We start from the raw sequence: 20064 nt of genomic DNA, 5'->3' as shown, positions 1-20064 counted from the left end.
GGACAGCAGCGAAACCAAAACAATAGGTATTTTATAACAGCAGTTCAGCACATTGTGAAAACGTATCAACGCTGCTTTTTCCACCAAAGGTGAGCGTCATCACGAGCAGAGAAAAGCGTTCTAACTGAAGGTCATCAATACGGCGTAACAAAGCAGTGGAGTGCTCTGCACCTGAGTCCTGGAACCTTCTCGACTTCAACAGACTGCTCTTCTCTAGACCTCACTCTCTGCACTTCGAGGACAGCTCACTGGGACAGTGTCGCGGCAATACAAGTATGACTGAGTATGACCGCCGCTTCCCCAGCAACCAGAAGACAGCAATGACACAATAAAAGTGCCTCTACTATGCATGCACTCTGCTGTGGTCATTTTTTTCACATGCTGATGAGCAACGTGAAGCTTCGGGTCTCTTATCTTGGCCAATGGCATACGTGGAACGTCCTGTTTGTAATGCTACAGCTACGCTTTGAGGCTGTCGTAAACCTTGCAGAATTCTTAATGCATTAGAGTGGCATCAGAATAACCTCAAACCCAGCGTCACTGTGCCACCTCTAAGGGACAGCAAGCTGTTAGCTGTAGTTATAGCAGACGCTGGGCTGCAATTATGGTTCGAAGCGTACGCAACGTATGTGCAGTTCAACAATCGATATCTCCTTACCATCAGCAACGAAGGCATTCTCATAAGCCAGGAAGCTGCAGGAGGAGAAGGTATGTAGGAGCTTTCTTTCTTGCTCCATTTGAGGGAACGTACATTGCAGTTACTTATCTGCACAAAAAAGCAGTCTTCCGTGAAATTTGACCGTGTGGCACACAAAAAATACCAGAAAATCAGCACTAAACGCTCTTCTACAGCTTGAATAGACGAGCATATCAAGGTCGCTTCAGACTTTAGCATAGCACAGGTGTTCTGTGTGTTATTACAGGCATTGATTGGTCTGAAAAAAAGTCTTTTGCATTCTCAGTGAGCAACTAAGTTCTACTTGAATGTGTATACGCTCTCAATAAATAGAGAAGGCCAATACTTGTGTGCGCGTGCACGCATGCAATACAGTTGCGTGCATAATTGAGTTTGAAATACTCTCAAGTTTGCGCATCAGTAAGTCAATCATAAAAAAGCTGACTACTACGTGTAAAAGCCGGGGAAGTGGGGAGAACTGACGTTAAAGAGAAATTTTGAGGAATAATAAAAACATGCAAACATAAACGCATGATTTGAAACTATTTTTCATCTTAGACTTCCTCATAACGAATCAAACGCCGACTGCTACCCGAGACGGACATAGGTGCTCCTTTTGGAATCAGTTCGCATGAATAGGATAAATTAACGAAAAAAGACGTACTCCGGCTTGCTTATAATTTCTTTTTAAAACATATGTCGTTCGACCTTGTCTATTACATGTGCATTCAACCATCCGTCTTGACTAAAGTCATAAAAAGTTAGAGCTATCATTCTTTGTACAGATACCTTAACAAGGTGACGGAATAAACAGCTCTTTGCATATTTTATGCTGTTTGTCAGGGGGAATATGTTGATACTTAATATAAACTCTAGCAGCAGCTTTGTACTTATTACACGTAGATGCCGTCTGTAATGTGCATGCTTTTCAATATTCTTTTCTCTAAATTCCTCGCAGTCGAGCGCATGTATGTGCTTAAGCGTTCATCTAGTGTGACCTAGTAGAAACCAGCGTGCAACTCAACATGAGCACACCTTTTAGCGAGAATTGCCATATAATTCTCAGATAGGGTTTAATATTTTTATTTATGGTGGCGTTTAGAGTTCTCTATTTAACGCTAAGTTTCATTACGTTGCGAAGCCCAATATTATTGAATTGCAGTTTTAAATTCGACTGGTCGTTGAACCAAACGATGAACTTCGCGTGCCTGCATAACGTAAGTTTTACGAGAACATTGAGCTCTTAATATTAACCGGGGCAACTGTGCTGAAATGTGCAAAGAATCATAGCTTGTGTAAATGCCTTGGAAATGCTTTCAGGATATGAAACAGTTCAGCTACCAAATACATTTTCTATAATTGTGGAATTTTCTGAAATGTTCTTGAGAAACGCAACAATTCCTAAATAGTTACTACTAATGCACCTTCAATTGTTCGCCTTCCCAGACTTTCGTATCAAAACAGTGATGCAATCGCTTGTCGTACAGCGTTTCTGACGTTTTCAGTCGTCTCGACACCAATAAGCAAACACGAACTCGTCAAAAAAAAAACTTTAATTATGTGAAAATATAAAAAAAACAATGCCCCTTGAGACAACAATGCTTTCGCATTTACACACGTAAGCATTCTTAAGTGCCTCTGCCAAATTTTCTAATTTTACTTGTTTTTATTTTTAGAACAATGATATACGTCGGTACGGTTACTGCACGTTGACTGCACAACCAGGTGAACATTGTGTACGCGATCAAGCTGATTTATTAAATGATTAGGTAACTAAAATTAATTATTTCATTTTTTGTTTTTGTTTTAGGACGAAAGAATATATTGAGATATTGAAGAACGCCAACATGAAGGGATGCCCCGTTTTTAAATTTTCTAATGGGCAATGTAGTTCGAAATATCAAGCCGCAAAAGCACGCTTTTGAAAACTGGTTGAGCTGTCTTAAACACGTTCCACATTTTTAAAATGGCGTCGCTGCGTCCGGTATCATCGCCGGAATAAAGTTAATACACAATTGGCCTCTGTATCTGCTCCATTAGAAATGCTACCGACACCTTTTTGTAAATGTGCACGGCGAACAAGCCAGCTCAACAAGCTTTCAAAGGCCTATTTTTGACGCTCGACATTTAATTGGAACCACAATGTTGGTTCAGAAAATCCGAAAACTGGGCTGGCATGCGATGTTGACAGCCTTCGTGCAGGGAATATAATCTTGCGTCCTAAAACAATACATTAAAAAGAACTTGGTCATTTAATTTTTGTAATTAATCTATTAAATCAGCTCAATTTCTTATATAATGTTCGCACTGTTGTACAATCCACCTCCTTATAATGCATCGACGTATCTCGAAGTTTTTAAAATAAAGATCTCTGAATAATAAAACAAATCGCCCGCTATTTAAAACTGTTCACAGCAGTCTGAAAGCACCAACTAGAGTTAATGTCGTATACGCGTATAACCACCGCGTGCACGTTCGCTTTAATGCCGCCTGTATGTTTTTAATGAGCCTTTGATCTCACTGCTTCATTCATAAAACTCGAGTAGAACACTGACGAACTTCAATGTAGAATGGAACACTGCGACGTTACTTAAAGACCGGTGTCGTAAAAAAAAGAGCATATCTGCAGTATTGGTGCGTTCAGTATACATTTAACGTGCTTAGGCGAAAAGGACACACACAATGCCGCAGAACTTTATCAGTCGATAATATATGAGCTCCGGCTGCTTACGCAGGTAAACGGGAACTGCCGCTCTCTCTCACATGAGAGAGTCCTCAACAACGTCGACATTCAGCTTCAACTAACTCTATCTAAGTCTAATCTTTAACAAAGGCTTACAGCTCATAATACCAGATACCTATCGGCTTCACTTCTTCAACTTATCGCAATATTTCATGTCTTCTCTTGTGTGAACCGCAGATGTTTCTTTTTATCTGTGTGTGTATCTCTAGCGAATTTAAAAGGCATGACATTCTAAACATAGCTGGGTGATGTGAAAACGCTCGAACGTTACCGACTAAGAAAATCAACCTGTTGGTATTTTCTGCTCTGTACGCAACAACAACTCTACCTTCTAGTCAGAGATGGCGTTGCCTGCTTGGCATTTCCAGGTTAATCGATCGATGTGCAGGGAAATGTATCCTTTTTGCGACGCAACGCGGCAGCACCAGCTTCAGGACCTTAGGTCCATGCTTCGGGCGTACCAGCCTCACGTACGGGTGTTGCATTACGTGTGGGTACTTCATGACGCACATCGAGTGCTCGATTAAAAAAACAAAATAGTTGTAGAAGACCCAGTACGCAGCACGTAAGGTTTAACGAAAATTAAAACATATTGCAGACTTCAAGGCAAACAGTTCAGTTTATCGACAATAGATGGGCCCACTGCATTGTGCAGGTTACGTATGTCGAACCCGCCCGCTGCAAAAGGAACACCTACAAGCCATCGTCATATCAGCGCGAAGGGACATTTGAATTTTTACTCGACGCTCACTGGCACAGTGCGCCCTTCTTATTACAACGCTGCTGCCTCTATACTCTACTGTGGACTCATTCTTCGCTAGAATAACAAATAGCAGGCTCGTGCAAAGTTTAAATTCGCCGTTAAAGAAACGTAAGACATTTTTCAGCACGAAAGCACGACGAAAACAGTAGCGAAGGAGAAAAACCCGGGGTATATGTGAAGCCTCAACCATTGACTGTGACCTTGACCCTTAACCTTGAACTTTGCAAATGACCTTGCATGCGGTTGCCTTTGAAGCAGTGTTGCTTCTGGTGCTTTCGCGCGTCCTACTCGGCTTAACTTTACCCTATCATTTTTTCAGACCTCTGTAGTGTATAATGCCGAGCGTGCTAAGTGCAGGGGTGGCTTGCACAAGGCAAATAAGAACGTCTTATTTCTAGTCTAATCTTAAACCAGGTCTAAGACCTCTCTCGATTTTGATAAAAGAAAATGCGCATAGATGGTTCACTTTGTCGGTGAGTGCCTCAAGTGCGCACGAACGCCGACTAAAACATTGAGTTACCGAACTTTCAGTCGGAGTTCGTGGTGCATTTGAGGTGTCCACTGACAAAATGAACCAGCTATGCGCCTTTCCTTTCTTCAAAACCGAGAGAGCTTTTAGACCGCGAAAAAGATTAGACTGGAAATAAGCCGGTCTTATTTGTTTCGTGCAAGCCGACCCAGGTTCTTATTTTGGGGGCCTCGATGTTAACAGAGCTGAAAGCAAGGATGAGGACAACAGAAATGGATTCAATGGCGCTCGTTGTGTCTACTTTTTCTACCTTTGTCTTAGCTTTCTGAGCTATTAACATCCAGATGAAAAGCCAGCAAGCCTAAGCTGCTGTTCTGGTAAATCACTTGAGGAACCGTGAACTCCCTTCAGAATGTCATTAATCAACGAAGAAAACTTGTGCTATTATATTCCACTTTTTTTTTATTGCGAGAGGGTGCCTGCTGGTATAAAGTATTATTTACAAATGAATTCCTTCCGTTGTGTGCAGTAGCTTGCAATGGTATTCTGATGTAAGTTGTTACGAGGCAAGCTATTATTCTGTGATCTCATCATATACACCTTCTACGATAACAGGAAAAGAACCAAGTGTATCTTTGCCTTACATTTCAATGCATAAAAAAAAATCTCGATCTTTCCAGAGTGCTACTTTACAGTCACATGGACTAGTTCAAGCAGAGGCGGTTGCGTCTATACCGTAAAAGGTGCAGCGACTCTGAGAAAGTTGCATATGTCTAGAGGAAGATATAATGCAATCCACTCGTGCATATTGGCGCGGTTCAACATATCTTTACTCAGCGCCCACATGGGTACAGCACGGATGCGTATATACACGGATTAGTGGTATGTTCCTAGGCAAAAAGAGAAACTCTGGAGAAGCGTTGTCATACTGCCGCGAAGTTTTGTAACGTTTTTTTTTTTTTTTGCATGCTTGATGCTCGAGGTCACCGGCACGCCGCTTTATTGTTTTGTCTCTCAAAACGGCTTTCCGGAACGTCCTTTCTAATTGCCGTGCCGTATTTATTAGAATCTAGGCCGAAAGAATCTTAGGTGGGCTTAGATTCGGGGATTTTGTCGTGTACTCATAAAATACAACCACAACCCATAAATACAAAACAATAACACGCAGGTGACGCCCCCATGCTACGTCAACAGAAGACGGCACTGTAGCCGTTACCACCCTTAGCCGATGTCGATAAAAGCACACGCAGGTATCGGCTGCCGTTTTGACCTCGTTTTCCCCTTGTGTGGTTTTGTGGGCACGTTCTGTGTTAGTTCCAGGTTTCACACATGGTTTTTCAACCATATCATGGCACCAAGCAGACGGATGTCATTACAGTGCCACCTTCAAAGCAAAAGTTGTGCTTGCTGCATTGCAGTCTTCAAGCCAGCAAGCTGGTCGGGTCTTCGGCGTGGACGAAAAGAATGTTCGCCGTTGGAGGGGGCAGCGTGACGAACGTTTTGCTTGTGCCGCAAAGAGGAGGGTTTTTACGGGCGCGATGAAAGGCCGCATTCCACAGGTGGGATCAGAACTGCCATAGTTCTTGAAATTGCGGAGGTCAGTGGCACTTCCATTGACCACAGAAGTGCTACAGGCCAAACCGGAAGTGCTGGCAAGAGAGCCAGTCATTCCATAGGACCAGTGAAACGCACGATCTAAATACAACAGGCCGCATCAAGCGCGCGTCGCTAGGAGTTGTACCTAGCTGGATCCCTGCAGCCTGAGTTGACATTCCGGAAAGCTTGGTTGCACTTCCGTTCCGAAAGCGCAACATTTCCAGTACACTTGGTGGCGCAGAAGATTATTCACTGTACGAAGAGGACAGTGATGAGGAGGACAGCGATGACTAGGATGAGTTAGCGGGAGCAGATTTGTGGAAAGAAATAGTGTTTGCGTGTTGTCCCTGAAGTCATTTTTAAGTGTTTCTTTTGGTCGGCTTATTTTCGAGCAAAGTTTGTTTTTGTTTTTTGTTTTTCGCCTTAAATTTTCGGGTATCGGCGTATAATCGTGGCCGGCCTTGATTCGCTTGGGTTTGGTTTCAAAGCCATGAAGTCTCTCCGTCGTCGTGGAAAAACTTCAAGCAGAAGCTTCTCAAAATGTTCCAAACCCTAGTGCGAAAGGAAAGAGCCGAAGTACTATTCCAGGCACGAGTCCAACATCCATACCAGACAGCCATTGCCTATGTCGAAGAGATGATGCACCTTTTTCAACGAGCCGACCCGGCATTGGCGAAGAACCAGTGAATGCATGGTGTCAACATCATCTCGCCGGCCTGGTATGCAACACTACAACACTTGGATGCCCGGGCACACCAATACGACCGGCAGCTGCAAGTATTCTCTCCCAGCTTGGACAACATGGCTGTAAAGAATGACAATCTGCGGATGGTCATGCGAGGGACCATCCGAGAAGAACTGCAACGCCTTCTGCCATCTTCGCCGTAACTGCAAGTAGCGTTGATCTCGGAGGTTGCGCGAAAGAAAGTATGCGCTTGGGAAAACGCAGCAAGTATAAGGACTCTTCAACAGCCAACGCCCGCGCAAAACATGTTAACCAACTTCTCCCCACTACGTAGCCAAATACACCCCGTTAGCCGCTCCAGCAAAAACACTGTTTCTGGTCTCCCGATCAGCGCCACCTACACTCATTTCATTGTGGTGAACCCGGTCGTGTCTAACGGCACTGCCCAAACTCGTCTCTGGATAATCACACATCACTCAGTGTACTCGATGAAGACGTCAGCGTACCACCCGCATGAGGCGCCGTCTTTCCCGTTTTTGGCGCGCATGGCAAGGACACCGAAGGCGTCATCGAGGTGAACACACAATCGCTCTTTAACCAAGGATGACTCAGTAATACTGACAAACAATAATACGATCCGGGAACTGCTCCGGTCACTGTATGAAAATGGCCTGTGCGACTTTGTGTAGTGTACAGTCACGCCAAGGTTTGCGTTATAAGAGGTGTTCGAATGAAAAAAAAAATTGCCATCGCAAAACGTGTCTTCAATTTCTGAAATGTACAAGGTGAAATGCTGGAGACGAATTTTAGCGAAGAATACCAACACCTCGAAAATGGCATAACAATTGCTTTCCTGGATGAGATAGCTGACATCCGAGACGAGTTCACCTTCTTCGACTAATTTTGTAAGGACCAGCATATACAACACCAGAAGCGTGCCTTCGACGTCAGCCCAAAGCTGCCCTGGCGCAGGCAAAATCACATCCGCAGTCTTATTCAAAGTTACAGGGAGCGTTTTTCTTCGTCGACTGAAGTCCGACAAATGCCGATTGCAAAGCACAGATTTGAAATCGAGTAACTCGCCGGCATCTCCAGACGCGACAGCGCAATGCCAATAAGAACTACGTCGAAGGAATGTTACGCAACGTCACCATCCTGCCCACCAAGAGCCCCTGGGCACCACTTGTTGCTCTTGTGAAAAAAAGAGTGCACTATAAGGTTCTGCACAGATTACCGGCGATTCAACAGGCTCTGCGACGCCGTCCACTGTTCGTCACTGGATCTGAAGAGCGGGTGCTGGCAGATTGAAGACGGCAATAGAAACCGAGAAAAGACAGCCTTCATTACACCGGACGGCCTATAAGCGTTTAAGGTGACGCTATTTCTGCTTTGCTTTGCACCAGCAGCTTTTCAACGTGTAAAGGACAAGGTGTTGGTACGTTTCAAGTGGCAAGCTTGCCTGGTGTTCCTAAACGACGTTGTATACTTCGCTACGAGCCTCGATAAACACCGAAAGAGCCTATAGGAAGTAGTCAATGCAGTCTAGTCGTGTGTACTTACCCTGAAACAGAAAATTGCCGCTTCGCCTACAAGGAGTTGTTTCTGGAGCCCATTATTAGCAAGGATGGAGAACGGCCGACCCATAAAAGGCAGCTTCTAGATTGTGCAGTTTCTGCAGGCTGTCGACGATCAAGCTATTGACATGTTCCTGGGATTATGCGCCATTTACCGACGGTTCGTGAAGTATTTCGCACACATTGCGGAGCACAAATCGAAGCCTTTAAGGAGCTTCAACGCCGCTTGCAAGCACCATCTGTCCTAGGCCACTCCCATAAAGACACCGAAACAGATCTACACGGATGTCAGCAGCCCCTTCTTTTCGAAAGCGCAAGCGAACTGTTCTGCAGCACAAAAGGAATGCCGTCTGATAACGTGGAATACATCAAAGTTCCGTCCTTACCCATCTAGAAGACCATTCGAAGCCGTCAGCGACCACCATCCAATGTGCTGTCTTGATAATTTGAAAGATCTTTCCGGCCGGGATCGCTTCATGGAGCTTGTTCTTTAGTTAATTATATTATAGCTCATTTGTAACCGGTGTACGTTTAGTCGCGATTAAACTGTTGGAATGCTGTTTCTTTCCCTGAGATTAGTAACCGATATATACCTGCCATACGCACTGTAGATGAATCTTTTCGCACTTCTTTGTACACTTCGACGGCATTAATATCATATTTAGTGTGAGGGTCCCACACGACAGCGGCATATTCGAGTAAGAGTCTTATAAGTGATGCATATGCTCTGAACTTAGCTTCAGACGTGCGGTACTATAAGTGGCGTTTCGCCCCGCCGCGGTGGCTCAGTGGTTACGGCGCTCGGCTGCTGACCCGAAAGACGCGGGTTCGATCTCGGCTGCGGCGGCTGAATTTCAATGAAGGCGAAATTCTAGAGGCCCGTTTACTGTGCGATGTCAATGCACGTTAAAGAACCCCAGGTGGTCGAAATTTCCGGAGCCTTTCACTACAGCGTCCCTCATAGCCTGGGTCGCTTTGGGACGTTAAACCCCAATAAACCAAACCAAACCAAACCAAACCAAACCATAAGTGGCGTTTTAAGGGCCAGAGCTTCTTCGGAGCAGCTGAGACAAGGTGGTTTGGTTTGTTTTATGGGGTTTAACATTCCAAAGCGACTAAGGCTATGAGAGACGCCGTAGTGGAGGACTCCGGAAATTTCGACCACCTGGGGTTCTTTAACGTGCACTGACATCGCACAGTACACGGGCCTCAAGAATTTCTCCTCCAAAGAAATTCAACCGCCGCGGCTGGGATCGAACCCGCGTCTTTCGGGTCAGCAGCCGAGCACCATAACCACTGAGCCACCGCGGCGGCTGAGACAGTGTGTTTTACGTCACTATTACAGTTCAGTGTTGAGGTGATATGTATTCCCTGGTATTTGAATTGAGTAACAAGTGATGCAGGATTTATTCTCTAAGCGCATACTAGCGGATTCTTTTAACGCATTAAGGACATTTGGATGCATTTCGAGATATTCAGTTTCATGTGCCAAAAAACGCAGCAATTGCTAACTGATGCCAAGAAATCATTCAGGACGAGTTAGTTTTTGGGTGTTTGAATCCTCAGGTATTCTATGCAGTCATCAGCGAAAAAAACAGCAGCGTTTGTGTTAGTTCTGTTCACACGACAATATCCTTGTAAACTTCGCTTCTTACAAGACTCATTACCTTCTTGTGGCCCCTAAAAGTCCTGAAGAGGAAATTCTGCACTCTTCGCACGATCGCTGAATAGACTGCTGGGAATATAAGGGTTCGCACACTGACCGCAGTACACAGGACAAATATGAGTGCCCACGTCTGTCCTCTGATGTCAAGCGCTACATTAGGGCTTGTAGAGACTGTAGACGCCGCGAAACTTTGCCGGTGAGACCGGCAGAATTCCCAAGACTAATTCAACCACCCACTTAACCATTCTATTGAATTGTTATGAACCTGCTCGGACGTCGTCCTCTAGACGAAAAAAAAAAGTGGAAAATAGCGGCGACCGGCTACCTGAACCGATAGGCCGATGTAAAAGTCCTGCCGAGCGACACGACAGCTGAGGTCGCAAAAATGTTCGTCGAACACACACTCCTATGGCATGGCACCCTCGTAGTGCTCATTAAAGACTAGGGAATAGCGTTCATGGGATAGGTGACGCAAGCCATCCTGTACTAAAGTAATACAAGCCATCGAAGGGCAACTGCGTACGACCTCCAGACCAACAGCTTAACGGAGCCCTTGAACAAGAGCATCGCAAACAAACTTTTAGTGTACACCCTTCCAATTTTTTAACGGCATCACGCGAGCATCGACCGTTGGCTTGATCAGCGCCCTATGACGGAACGAATCGGCAAACTCGCCGAGAGTTGCCGCATGCGTATGAAGGCCAGGTCACGGCGGCTGTGGTCTGCTAGGCTGTTCCAGGAGCTGCGCGCAGCCCCGGACCCTTTCCTTCGATCGTAATACTCGAAGTTGTCGCCTACCTGCAGCATGGAGAAGCCCGATGCCTTTCCCGGTGCCTACGCGCGACGCTACAACCTGCGCCGACGCCACATGGAACACAAGTAGTCGGGTGGCCGAGTACGGTTGTGGACGCCCATTCGCCCAAGAACTGAACTACGAAGTCACTTCCGACTGCTCTACATCCTCCCAGCGGCGCCAAGCAGGCCCACAAGTGGTGCATGTCATGCGGCCAAAGCCCTGTTATGCGCGTTGATGAACGAAGTGTTTGCTATCCCAGCGTTCATTTTTGTCGACCTTCCTATTCGCTGTAAGTAACGAGTCAGTGCTTATGTAGGAGGGAGGTAACATGGCGAAGCTTTTTAATGTTCCTTTTGTCATGCGTCATGTGCCGAGCCGCGGGCACGCACTCTTATCATTTTGCCTGTCAAGTGGGAGGCGGCCAGATTTGTCTGGATTGATTGTGGCCGCGCTCAACGTTTGCAACGATCTTCGTGAGTAACATAAGATGCTGAAGACGCCGTATCTCGGAGGTTCGTAGTCGCCTTTAAAGTGGGCGCACCTACAGCCCCAGCAATTCCGATCTTGGACGACCGCCAAGCGCAGCTTCTGCTACCGCCGCCCCAAGTTGTTGCTCTGTACGGGCACGAGTTCGTCCAATAGACAGTTTGCGATTCATGCTAGCCTGTTGTTCGTCGTTCATGGCTACCTCTGCGCTGTCCAACCAGCCACGTGACAACATGACAGCATTCGATTTTCCGTAAATATGCATTTTTTTCTTTCCCATTTCTTCAATGTTCAACATAAGCGGCGCCACTAATTGAATATCTAAAAAAAAAGGAAAAAACGCATGAAAATTGAAGGAAGCAAATATCTTTTACTCCATTTATATTCTCAAGAGGCTTCTCTTTTTGCCCCTGAGTAGGCGAAGGCACCAGGTCGCATAATAACGCATGTATTGCTGCGGGAATTTAAACTCCGGTCAGGTTTTTTCCGGTCAATAGTAATCATTTGCACCCATAAAGCAACTCATTTTTTTTCTTTTTTCAGCAGCGCGAAAGTTCGCATCACTGTTCCGCATCGTTGCATCGGTCAATTCCAAGAATTAACATCGTAACAAAACAAAAATCATGCAAACCCATTTCTGATGTGCGCCCTAGGTGTTAAGTACCATTCATGTTCAGCTGGCTTGCCGGCAAGTATACATCGGACAAATGGGCCAACGAGAGCATAAACAGGGTATTGCAGAAAAAAACATGTTCACACTTATCGCATCATTGTAAGGAATCCAGTGCAAAAAAAAAAAATTAAGCAAAGCTCCCGGAGGAGGAGGAGGACGTAGAAGAGGAGAAGCAGGGAGGTTAACCGAAAGAATAATCGGTTTGCTACCCTGCACGGGGGGAAATGAGTGAAGGGACAAAAAAATGAAAGAGATAATAGAGTAGCAGAAAATTGAAGTCACTATGAAAAGTCACTGTTCGTTAAAGTCACAGCCTATCGTGCAGGCCAGAAGTTCTCAAGAAGCGGAGCAGTGCCTTGCAGGCCTTCTCCGCCGACGACCATCGCGGCCAGTAGCCGAGAATCTTCATTTCCGTGAAAGGGCGTGGATCTAGGCGCTCCAGCGCACGGCTGAGAGACTGCCTTTCGGTGGTGTAGGCAGGGCAGTCACAAAGAATGTGGGTTATGGTCTCGTCATGCGTGCAGATAGAACATGCAGGACTATCAGCCATACCGATTAAGAATGAGTAATGGTTGGTGAAAGCTACACCAAGCCAGAGGCGCCACAGCAAAGTTTCTTCTCGTCGTGGTAGGCCTGATGGTAGCCGGAGCTTCAGATCTGGGTCCAAGGATTGTAAACGGGAAAGTAATATTGTGCAGAAGCAAAGACACGACAGCAGGTCACTTGATCGAAATCTATCATATCAGAAAATGTGCGGAGGCGCGCGCAAACATGGCATCTTTGACGATGCATAAAAATAAGAGTCCCTTTCAAGATCGGTTTAGAAGTTATCGACCAGCATGTATCGACCTTCCCTTGCATACCGTGTTCTCGCTCGCGTCAGTGCCCTTGCCCTCCACCCTCATGGCTATTGCTGCGAATCATTGTAGTGTGTGGTTATTCATCTTCAAGCTGCCGGCACGCCGCTTTATCGGTTTGTTTGCGGTGCAAGACGTGCACACATTTATCTCGATTAATCGCATCCAGGCAGAGCCGCTTTTACGCTGTTCCAGAATGTTCTAATCACTTTGCACGCTTTATCTCGGAAGTTCGCTATCAGCTATAAATAGAGCATGGCCTAGGGCTGCGGGCATTCTGTTCGACGACCGCCGAGCTTGCCTGTTGCTACGCCGCCACCGAGTCATTCAGTTCTTTGCGGGCGCAAGTCAGCCCAAATAAAGAGTTTCGTTTAAAAGCCATTCTCGCTGTTTTCCTGCACGGCAGACTGCAGTCACCACTACGTGACACTATATATATAATAATCCGCACCTTTTATGAATAAACACCTGCAATCAGGGCATGTCCCAATATGTATTTCGTGTATCAACTGTTTTTTTTTTTGTTCGTATTCTGCAAGCCGCGCACCAACTTGCGGAACAGCAAGGATACACTTCCTCTATAACACTATGAGGACATCTCAACTAGCGCACCGCATGCTTTTTGTTCCTCAATATTGCGCCATTTTCCCCCGTGATTATTCAAACTCATCCTAAATTTGAACATATTGACTAGCGAAATTCACACACAGAGGACAAGAGAAGGCGACAGAATACACGCCTTCTCTTGTCCTCTGTGTGTGAATTTCGCTAGTCAATATGTGCTATACCGACTACCAACTAGCCCAACTTAGCTAAATTCGAATTATGACCATGACACATTTGTGCAGCGATAATGACTTCCGCCGCTGAATGATTATTGTGCGGCAGGAGATTTCAACCTTAACTACACGATGTGAGCTCGAGGTGAAGTTGAGTGAAGGTGTATAGTGCCCACTGGAAATCGGAATAAGGTCACCTGAGCCGACTATTCAGATGAGGAGGGGGTGGTTAAGAAAAGTTGTTTGATGTTAAGGCGAGGCCGAACGCTGTGAGGTCGTTTGTACCCCTTTCGTCGCCGCCTCCGACAAGTCATTGCGAGCGCTCGAGCATTACCTGTGACGACCACGTCAAGAAACACACCTACATTCTACATTTCCCCCCTCGTTCTTTCCCCCCTTCCCTTTCAAGGAAAATGGAAAGAAAACCCCGACGTGGTGGTTGCGCTGGTCGCCGGCGTCGGATATGCGATTTTCTCGATTGACGCATCCACCGCGGTTTTCCGGAGCTTCTCCAGGTGGCGCCACCGGTGAGAGCCCGGCTGTCTCGCCCTGGGAGCGCTGCAGGCGATCGCACCGGCTTCTGCCGGCGGAACGCGCCGTACTCCGACTGGGATTTCCGACTCCGATGCGACCGGCAGGTGAGTTGCGCCTCTCTCTTTTATGACTTCTTTTGTTGTTTTTTTCTCCTCTCTATATTGCTTTTTCGACCCCATCTCGTTTCTCGGCGATGGGTTGGCGAGTTTCGGGATGTCTGCAGTCGGTGCGAACCGTCGGTGATGAGCCGGCTTCGTTGATGCGCCGGCGCCCCCGGCCGGCTACCGGAATGCGTTATCAGGCCGCCGCTCACTGTAGCTGCTGTGTCAGCTGAATCCCGACAAACGGCTTCGCGCCGGCCCAACAGGGCGCCCAGGTTATGTTGCAATACCGCGCTGGCGCAGTCCGTTGTCATGGTCGGCCATCGTCTGCGGTGTGCGTCTCTCCTGGTGGACACTCATTTTTGAGCTCACCATTTTCCCGTCGATTATAAAGGTGCTTCGACGAAAGTATAATTGCTGTGGTGGGGACTGAGAGCGATAGAGAATTTATTGGGGCATGGGTACAGCTAAAGACCTGCGTGCCAAACATTAAATTGACATTACCTTTAATGCACAACGCACAAACCGTCGACGAACACCTTCTTCTGCGCTCAAGATAGATATTACCGACCACAGAGCGAAAAACCATCTTGGCAACGAAGTAGTGTGATTGTAGATGTAACCTACATGGTCATGCTCGTACTGCACAGTAATAACAAGCAGGACGAAATACATGCAAGCCGGTTACAAGTGTGACCTGCGCGAATATTTCGTTCATTGTTTGTGTCCGTGCCATTATACAAGTTATCGTACAAATTTCCAGCTAAGCTGGTCATGCGGTACTATACTAATTTAAAGGCTAAGTTATTCGCTTACTTGTGTTCGCAGTAGTGTCGAAAACCTTCTCGCGCTTTAAAGCGCTACGACATGTAGGAGACGCCTTTGTATGTAATATTAAATGAAACGTGAATAATGCATGTTTCGGGGACCGTTTAATTTTGTCGAGATCTAGTGGAGCACGTCGTCAAAGACATTCCGTTAACGTCCAGGATTGACAGTTCACAATCTCTCCGCTTAGGTTGCACTGAGACGCTAAGGAATTGTGGTCTAGCGGTGGATTCAGTAACCTCCATAATTACACTCCTGCCGGCATCTGCCTGTATTGTCGCCGTTGTCGTTAAAGTCAGAAGCTATAAGCGTTGGTTACATATGTTGTAAGAGACACATTGGTTACGCGCCCAAAGGACGCTCGTTCACAGTCTGAACGCGCCGTTTGCAGAGAGCGTATCGCCATTCTCTTGTATGCACTTCGTGCTGTGAAGATGCAAACAGCCATGACTGACAGCTTCGCCTTCGTACGCAGAGGCACTTGCAGGAGTAGCAGCATATATTTCTTTTTGGTGCAGAAGTCTACGGTATCCCATTAGTTTATGTTGGTATATTCCGAGTTAATCATGGAGTTTCACAGGCTTTCATGTGTGCCTAATGCCTGGTTTTTGTGTTGGATAAAAAGGAAACAGACATCACATTATGGATTGAAGACCAGTCGATGCCTTTACAATATTTTCCTCGTAAAAAGTTAAGTGGTGAAAACTGCCTTTTTTTTAATTTTGAAGTACTAACATGTGGCAGCAATATTTTAGCTTCCCGACGACTTTCATCTTTTAAGGCTCGGATGTAAGCTGTCGAATAGTGGCAAAAGCGCCCTGACGGAAAGAAGCATCTGCCAATTTTTTGAAGTCCATTTTTTCCCGCCAAGTTTATATGTGTCTAGCAGGCGCAGGACGGAAAGAACGATACTTCTCTTAGCCTTTGCCTAAGCGTCAATCTCTGGGCACTGATGGAGAGCTTAGCTAGCACGGAGTGCACCTCCCCACCCCCCGATGGGGGGCTCTTGCTTAGTTGGTTCCACTGGTAAAAAAAAAAATGTGTGACTGAACATAATAGCAGGCCAGAAGCTATGTGCGAGGGGCGCTGTTAATATTTCTTTCCATTGGCTTTGAATGTTAAAACATAAGCCCAGGCGGATTGCCTCAAAACAGTTAAACTGAGTTGCCTTGCATAAAAAAAAGAAAACTGACGTAGAACTTATCCTGTATTTCTCTTTCTCATTAGCTTTTGTATTTAGGAGATCATCCTTAATACAGATAAATATACCTGCAAAATCAGGGTGCATGGCATGGGCAAGGGCGTTACCACAGCCTCGTCTGAATTAGCGTTACGGTCCCAGTCTCATTTTCTCCACTTCGGGGCTCACTTTTTCCTTTACAAAACTTCACTCTCTATTCAACATAGGCGCACCCATTCGTAACGTGTACGGGTCAGGTATGGGCTGAGCCATTCTATACTAATTCAAACCCTAGCGGTGAACGCATTGTGATATGATGCGGTTTTCTCGAGTTTAAATAACTATACTGTTTACTGAAAGCGTCTCCTGCTGCTTAGAGGTCATCTCCTAATTGTCATTTCATCCACTAGAAAATCCAAAGAAAGAATAGGAACAAGACGCATTTGCGGGAGAAATCGAAATTTAAGGGGGGGGGGGGGGGGGTATTCCCTTGTCTTCCCCCCCCCCCCCCCCCCCCCCCGTATTCCTGAACTGCGCATTTTGTTGCGTAAGTGGTTGTTTCTGTGTTGTTGTTTTTTTCTTGAGAAACAGTGTTTACCCTGTCCTTACAAAAGCAATGTCTACCTGTGCAGTGCGGCACAGCTTCATCGGAAAATATTTCAATGGAATATGGAAAAGGAAAGCTATCCGCAATGAAGGACGCCATTAAGACGATCGACGCGCCTATGAGGCAGCGTAGAACCTCACCCCGATGTCTCCATAAAGATTAATTTACTGTCCCCAAGGAAACTGCTGCCTTCGCTGGTGATTTGAGCGAGAATTCTCGACTTGCCAACGGCTCTTTTCATTCGTACGCATGCGTCTAAGTTGAAACATAATTTCACACTCCATTCAGCGGTTCATAGTTCTTCACATCTATTACTTTTATTTCTGTACTTATTTTTTGCGTCGACTTCATGCGTTTTCTCAGAGCTTGGAGTTTTGTTATTCTCTTTGTCCTAATAGTCAAGGGCGCCACTCGTTAGCCCAAATGAGCACTTGGATGTTGGCCGGGAACAAGCCATTAGGGCTCTGTAGTAGGGGGCGCTGCTCTTAATTTGTCTGGGAAAACCTCGGGAACGCACGGTTTGGCGCGCCGCGAGGTAATGACGGCCGCGCGGCGCCTCTGTTACCGCTTACATGTGGTCGCAGTCTCTCAAAAGACCCGCTTGCACCCAGCTCTCCGCAACGAGAGTCGCTAAGCGCTGCAGCACTAGCGCTGGCCTCGCAAATCTCGACAGCCCGCCTCACTCGACGCGCAACAGAGCAGGCTGAGTGTAAGGCTGCCTTGATTAAGAGGGGAACGCCTGCGCTTGACTGCGAGAACGCGCTCGCTTTTACTCGCTCTTTCCTGCCAGCACTCTAACGTTAAAGTGCGTCAATAGCGACTGATGACGACACGTCAGCAAAGACATACATTTTTTGTTTTTACCATTTGAAATGTAGCGGTCTAGCAAGAACTGGAGGGTGAAATTTTCGCGCTGCGGGCAGGTCTTCGCTAAGTTTCGGTGTATTACTTGTATTTTTTAAGCATATGCAAGGGGTAGAAATCCGATGAGTAAGCACAAGTGCACAAGTATGCTAAACTGGGCGAGTTGAAGCATTTGCATTTCCCGAAACGTAGCGCGAAAAAACGAGGACTCAGAAGGCAGAAACGCGACGCGAGCACTATAGTCTAGCGTTCTGATAGGCTGCCGCTGGATTCGAAAAAGTTCGAGTTATTGACCTAGTGTCAAGCCTTTCCTTGCTAACAGGAATGATATATCTAAAAAGTGTACTACGGTTGATTTGATTTCATTTGATTTAATTTATTTTTCTATTTAAAGAAAATGGTAGAAACAGGCAAAAGCTGCATAAAGCAGCTTGAAAGGCCCTCAGTCCCAGTACATTGGCAGCAGCAGAGGAAATACATGCACAGTTTCTTATTACACTTAACAGATAAAATACGTCAGCTTGATAAGTTAAACAACCTGATAAATTTAACAAAAACTTGAGAAATTTAAACAACAATTGATCGCACACACATTTGAAGATATGATTTTGTGGGTGTTCCACAAACATGTGTAACAAACGACACATACACACAGAAACCTTTTCAGAAATTGCTCAGGAGGGAAAAAAAAATAATAATTCAATGAAATTGTGTATGTTGAGCGCAAGAGTTTATAAGTTTCTTAAAGTCGGTTAGTTAGAGATTACAGATGTTTATGCCTTGTGCAAGATATGAATTCAGTAGCCTCGGAAGTGTGTTACCCAGCATGTGATGTCCATAGTTCGTTTGAGAAAGAGAGACATTATAGATTTCTGGAGAGCGAGTGATGTATGCTGGAACGTTTTCATGCAGATTTTCAATTTCTCTTAGTGCTGTGCTGTTTTGCCTAGAGGCAAACTAAAATTTTCGCAACAGCATGCATTTGTATAAGAGGTATATTTGCGTTATGTTATCTTGTTTAAACAAGTGATTTGAGTGCTCCTTATAGGAAACGTTAGCTATGATTCGCAGAATTTTTTTTTTGCATTAGGAAGAGTTTAGTTAGGTTTGCATCAGTGCTGGTTGCCCAGTCAAGATGACAGTAACGAACATGTGATAGAAACAAAGAATTATATACTAATAACTTGACTGGTGTGGGTAAGTTATATCTATTACGATTTAACAAGCCAGTGATGTTAATAAGTTTCTGCAGCAGAAAATTGGCATGTTCATCCAACTGTAGTGTGCTTTGAAAAACAACTCCGAGCACTTTTGTTTTGTGAACAATCTCTATTTTCATTGAGTTTAAGATTAAGCTGTTGTTAGCGGGAATATATGTACCCTTTGTATGAAAAATGACTGCTTTTGTTTTTGTCTAATTTGCATGTAGGGCATTTTCGTTTGAACAGGCGCCAAGTTTGTCAAGTATTTCTTTTGAAGCACTGATTAAGTTAGAGTAAGAGTGGAAAGAAATAAATATACTAGTGTCGTCAGCGTATGTTACAAACTTTGCATTCGGATTTATAGATGCAATATCATTCGTGTACAGTATAAAAAGCAGGGGCCCAAGTATACAGGGTCTGTTCTGAAAGTAGTAGGACTCATTTTATTTTATAAAATTTATTCAAGGGAATAGTACTAATGATTAGAATTTTTCAAAGTAGCACCCTTCCGCACCTACACACTGCTGCCAATGAGTTTTCCAGTTTTCGTACGCCTCCAGGAACGCCTGGACCGGAATGCTGTTTAGCTCCCTCGTCACGACCTTTTGAACCACCTCTACCGCTACCGATCCGTGATGTTTTCCCTTGAGCGTCGATTTTATTCTCGGGAATAGAAAAAAGTCTGGCGGGGCCAAGTCTGGGCTGATACTGATACTCATCCTGCTAATACTCATCCTGCGATCACAGTTCAGTAAATGTTTCACTCGCTACACATTTTCGTTGGTCTTGCTGGCAGAAGGGCGTCCGGAGCGGTCGACGTCTTCCACTCTTTCCTGAGCTTCTCGGAACCGCTTGTTCCACACAAAAAAACACCTGATCTACCCATAGAAGCGTCCCCGTAGGCCTCCTTAATCATTTCGTGAGTCTCTTTGCCCATTTTACGAAGATTTACACAAAATTTTACCGCGTATCGCTGATCCAGTAA

General features: G+C 45.5%; 2 protein-coding genes across 2 annotated transcripts in view; both read left to right on the top strand.

The window, feature by feature from the left end:
- The window catches only part of LOC149341685 (uncharacterized), a 187675-nt gene extending 187321 nt beyond the window's left edge, over window positions 1–354 (top strand). The window contains exon 9 of the mRNA XM_089542008.1: window positions 90–354. The gene's annotated coding sequence lies outside the window, so the exon portion shown is untranslated. The remainder of the gene's footprint in view (window positions 1–89) is intronic.
- A 13984-nt stretch (window positions 355–14338) lies between these two features.
- Window positions 14339–20064, top strand: part of LOC149341684 (uncharacterized) — a 168930-nt gene continuing 163204 nt past the window's right edge. The window contains exon 1 of the mRNA XM_089543853.1: window positions 14339–14401. The gene's annotated coding sequence lies outside the window, so the exon portion shown is untranslated. The remainder of the gene's footprint in view (window positions 14402–20064) is intronic.

The sequence above is a fragment of the Amblyomma mixtum genome, chromosome 5 (assembly GCF_055824585.1).
Source record: "Amblyomma mixtum isolate Tamu chromosome 5, ASM5582458v1, whole genome shotgun sequence".
In the NCBI taxonomy this organism is placed as follows: domain Eukaryota; kingdom Metazoa; phylum Arthropoda; class Arachnida; order Ixodida; family Ixodidae; genus Amblyomma; species Amblyomma mixtum.
The sequence above is the reverse complement of the archived record's forward strand: the minus strand, read 5'-3'. Positions and strand labels throughout refer to the sequence as shown.